The 5,413-nt window shown below is 30.7% G+C and overlaps 1 pseudogene; it reads right to left on the reverse strand.

Moving 5' to 3' along the window:
* Positions 1–1,599: 1,599 nt before the first annotated feature.
* LOC142326856 (uncharacterized) lies at positions 1,600–4,929 on the reverse strand (annotated as a pseudogene).
* Positions 4,930–5,413: the final 484 nt, after the last annotated feature.

Genomic DNA, 5,413 nt, shown 5'->3' on the forward strand with positions numbered 1-5,413 from the left:
TTTTTTTTTTCTGATTAGTTCACAATCTAAACGGGAAGTCTTTTCATGAGAATATGAAATGAAATTTTTGTAGCTTATGAAAAATGCCATGCCTGACCGAGATTCGAACCCAGGACTTCCAGATGAAAGGCCAAGACGCTACCTCTCCGCCATGGAGATCGGTAATTTTATAATTCTAACTCAGCTAAACACAAAACAACCGACTTTAAAAATTACATTAAAATTTTTAAATAATATTTTCTCTATCAATTCTTTAAATTCTAACTTTTTAAAGTCGAAGTAAAATTAGAAATAACTAAAGCCACTTCATTTTTTTTGAACTTCAAAAAGCCGAAACTGATAGCCGATAAATTCTATTAACATTTTTAAAGTTTTATTTAAAATGTGAATAGGCATAAAAAAGTTGCTTTAAATATAAAACAGTCGTTTGCAGAATTGCATAATTCGAAAGCTATGTCTTTATAAAAATAAGAAAATTATTGCAGAATAACTAGGTCGTTCTGAAGTATAACAATATGGTCAATTTTTTTTTTTAAATTAATTTTCCTAAACTTTACACGAAAATATGTGAAATGCAACAGTGACATAAAGATACAATGTAACACTCCAACGCTATGTGTTGAAATGCGAAGTAATTTACCTTAAATCTAGTATTTCTACAAATTAAAAAACATAGAGATTAATTAACTGCACAAAAATCTGTTAATTTGAAAGGAATTTTAATACTAAAATACATATTTTTAAACCTAACTTTGATAAATATTTCTTAAATACATTGATCTGAAAAAAAAGTCGAAGGAAAGTGAAGAAAAACTGGTTATTACATTAATTAAGGAATTTAAATTCTAAAAAGTTTGAAAGTTGAGTTAATTGTATTACAATTTTTAAAAAATAAACGTAGATAAATTGCATAAAGATTTTTATCAATCTTATTAGCCTACTACAACTACGAAAGGATTATCGTCTTGAAATGTGAGTTATGTGTACAACTTTGTAGGAATATGACACAGAGATATCTCGAAAAAGATTACTACGGTATTGTCCGCCAATAATCAGTGATAATTGACAGTGGCTGTGAAAAAATATTAACAAATAATACCTCAGAATTTGGATGTGGGCGTAAACTAAAATAGTATATTTATTGGTAAGAATAGGAAATAAAATACAGTGACTGATATACAGTGCTTCGATGAAATTAAGACCGTTTTGTACATAAAGATTGTGATAACGCGGGAAGACAATCTGCTAACAATTTTTTATTAAGATCTCAGTCTGGTTTTTGACTCTACATTTATGTGAATCATTAAGCGCGCGTTATTTATCCAAGTAGTGATCAAATAATTAGTGAAACTATAATTCTAAGTGATTAGTAAACTATCACGTAGCTTCACATAAAGAAAAATTAATTTTTAGGTTAATATTTGATGCACTTGCCCGGTAAATCTTCATCTTTTTCACAGCAACGCGAAAAAGATACTACATGTTATTTAATCTTCGAACTCTGTGAAACCACATCCTAACCGTAAAGGATAAAATATTTTAAATAAGTTTCCATTGTATTTAGAGAAATATTCCGTAAATTTATATTATCATCATCCGTCAAGGATTAGGCTCATTGGCCTGTTCCCGCATCCATCGCTTTCTTGGGCGTCCTATATCTCTTCTTCCCTCAGTTTGTATACTTGAGAAGGAAGTCTACAAAGCGGCATACGCATCAAATGATCAGTCCATCTTTTACGTTATTCCTTTAATGTACCCAATAGTGGCACCACACTTAGCTGTCTTCTTATCTCCTCATTCCTCAATCGGTGTACTCGAGTACATCCTTAGACCGCTCTCAAAAACCTTATCTCAGCAGCCTGAATACGTGACTCATCCTAACTCCGCAAAACCCACACTTCACTACCATAAGTAATAATAGGCACGGCCATTGTTTTGTAGAATCTTAACTGAGTCTCCTGTCTGGTCTGTTTCCCTAATGTCCTGCGAATTAAACCACAGACTTCCCCAAATCGGCTCAGCTTGTTATCGACATCTGTATTTCTGTCGTATGGTAGATCACAACCAAGATAATTAAAAACTCTTGTTCCAAGATCTGCCCTTCCAAGATTATTTTCGAGCGTACTGGCTATTTACAAAATTAACAAAATTGATAAGCCGAATTAGCCGGTATTACAACGGGTGTATATTATTTCATGATCACCATAGTGGAGGTTTGCATTAGCGAATGGTATTTTTTTATAATAAACATATATAACAAAAATATTGCTATCAAATTTAATAGAAAAATACTAGCCAATGCTATATGCTGCAAATCAATGATGAACCGTAAGCAATATCGGATGGGTGCGGTAGTTAAAAAAGTCGTACCGGATGCGATAAATACTAACTAACTGCTTTTTTTTTACATATCTGTATCATTATTTCTTCGATGCTACATTCATCATAATTATTTTAGAATGAATTGTGTCACATGAATCAAATACTAAATTAATTCAGTATCTATCATTATAATCATTAGTAAGGTCGTAAAGTAATCTAGTTATTAAAAAAAAAAAAAAAAACAATGAGGTTAATGTGAACGTATTATTAAGCATAGAAATGAATCACGTTATTTTTCTATAGAAATAGATTACCATATTATATTATTTTTTATATGTAACTTATTATGTTTTAAATAAAGCAACACTTTGGCGAGATATATCTTTTCAAAAAATTTAAAACTTAATGATTCGTTTCATAATAAAATAAAAAGATTAAGTGTGGTTATTTACAAACCGTAGGTTAAAATAAGCAGCCGGCCTCCGTGGCGCGAGTGGTAGCATTTCAACCCGGAACCTCCGTTTTCATTCGGAGGTTCGGGATTCGAATTCCGGTCAGGCATGGCATTTTCACCCGCTACAAAATTGCCATTACATCTCTATTGGGTACTTTTCAAGAAGATGCCAGCAGCTGATCTGTAGTTAATTGTTAGATGGCGTCTCTGAAAGGAGAAAATAAGTAAATAAATAGTACATATTTTTCTTTTTAAAAAAATACATTGTACTGTAATATCATTAAATTAATACAATGATACTGTAATAATAAAATCGTAAAATAAAGTACAGTATTTTTGAGTACAGTAATTTCCGTATATCATTTACTGTATCACTTGACAAGAAACCTGTATTTCTGCATTAAATGTGAATCTCAATTTACGTAATTTCATTACATGCGGAATTTTTCTGGAACGTAACACCCGCTAAATTGAAGGTGCACTGTATAATAAATTTATATAAATAGCTAAATATATATATATATAAACTTAACCTACGCTAGCTAGTCAAGGTTAGCGAGCGTAGGATAAGTTTGATTAGATTATATTTATTTATAATATAAAGTTACATTATAATTTTAATTTATATATTTTCTCCTTTCAGTGGCGCACCTAACAACTAACTACAACGATAACTGACTAACTATAGATCGGCTACGGGGCATCTTCCCTTGAAAAGTACCCTCTGATGTAATACATAAGGTCCCATAAGTTACAAAAAAAAAAACTGTTCTCTGAAATACTCCATTTTTAACCGACTTTAAAGAAGGAGGTTATGTATTCAACCTGTATATTTTTTTATGTTTGTTCGCGCATAACTGTTTTTCTCTTATTAATCGGATTGAAATAAATCTTTTTGTAATCGAAGCAGCTCCTTTGCGCGGTGATATGAGGATGTTGAAAAAAATTTTTAGACACCAAAAATCGGTGAAAATTGACAAAATGAAAATTTTCAAAACACATTTTTTCGTTGTCCGGTAGGTAGGTAGGGACACTGGAAATCCTGCTAGTTTATATGTATGTGTCACGTTAGATGATGTTATATGCCATTCTGTAGAGCAGGTAATGTGAGCCTCTGCACTAGATATGTAACGTTAATAAAAATCATCAAAAACGGAAATGTCTCGCCTTAAACCTTTCAGATCCAATATACATTATATTTAATATACAGCATCAATAGGGAGAGTGGAAAATCTTATAATTCTATAAACGTGCATTACATTACACGGTCTAGATATCGGTTCCATTTTTTTTTTTTTTTTTTTTAATAATTATTGGTATATTTTTCTTTTATGTATTTTAAACATAAATTTGTATCTCATGATAAATTGAAATATTTTACTAAAAATTCACATACATGTTTAATCAGACGTAATTTAATTTATTAAATATTATCTCTGTAATTAAAAGTTCAAACAAATTCTGTTTATAAGGAAACTTATGCAAAATGTCACCAACCGAATTACAGCGGAAATCGTTGAAGTTCAAATTTCAAATCAGAGAAAAGTCAGACTGAATTTTAAACTAGTCTCCATTTTCACTAGTGAAAGGAAAAAAAATTAATAAATGAACTTAAATACGTATTGCTGTTATAAAACTGTATTGTTTTCACCGGCCTAATAAAAATAAAAATATTTTTTACTAACCGTAACAGAAGTACGACTAACTTAACCCTAACATTCGAATTTGTAAATGAAAAGTAAACATCCAGATAGAGAAGGTCTACGTCAAAGAATACAGCATAAATAATATTCATTCATGTTACTCTAGAGATCTTTGAAAATGTACAAAATACTATGTGATCCGCTGAAGTATGTATCGAAGTAGAAACCGCCACTTTTATTCAAAACAAAACTTTTATTTTAACATTAGTAAAAAAAATTAATTAATATTTTATAAAAATACTACCTACAGAGACGTGCCGTAGGCACGCCCTCCGGGCGGGTTGCCCTGGCGGGCGAAGTCTCGGAATAGGATTATAAGGTGTCCAAAATTGATTACCTCTTGTGTAAAAGTATTTTTTTTTTTAATGATGAAAATTTATATAACGAAAATTAAATTAGAAATTTATCGAGATATATAATACAAGTGCATACCTGACCACCACGAGACATGTACTAACGAATCGGGATTTTCCGCTAGTGATCGGTACATCTCGGTGTTAAGGTAAGGGGGACGGACACTCACGCACGCGCGCGCACACACACACACACACACACACACACACAAATGACCTTTAGTAGGGTAAAATTATGGTTTAGTAAATTCATTAAAAAAAATTGTTTTAACTATTTTTTTTAAATTAAATGTCTTATTATGAGATAGAATATTTCTATTACTTTGTAACTACAAAGTGTATTATTACGTATTTGTTGCAGTACTTTTCATTCAATAATAGTTATTTTAAGATATCTTTTTCGGAACACTATTTATTTTTTTCTTTCAATACTCATTTTCTCAATAATTATTTTTTTTAATGAAAAGCTAACAGAATTCGGCACGACCTTATAACCGAATGCCATACCTGATGCCAGTCTTATTGAATTGAATGCAACATGAAAATTTACAAAAGGTGAAAAATATCATGATTAATTAGGA

This window comes from Lycorma delicatula, chromosome 6 (assembly GCF_047948215.1).
Source record: "Lycorma delicatula isolate Av1 chromosome 6, ASM4794821v1, whole genome shotgun sequence".
Taxonomy (NCBI): Eukaryota; Metazoa; Arthropoda; class Insecta; order Hemiptera; family Fulgoridae; genus Lycorma; species Lycorma delicatula.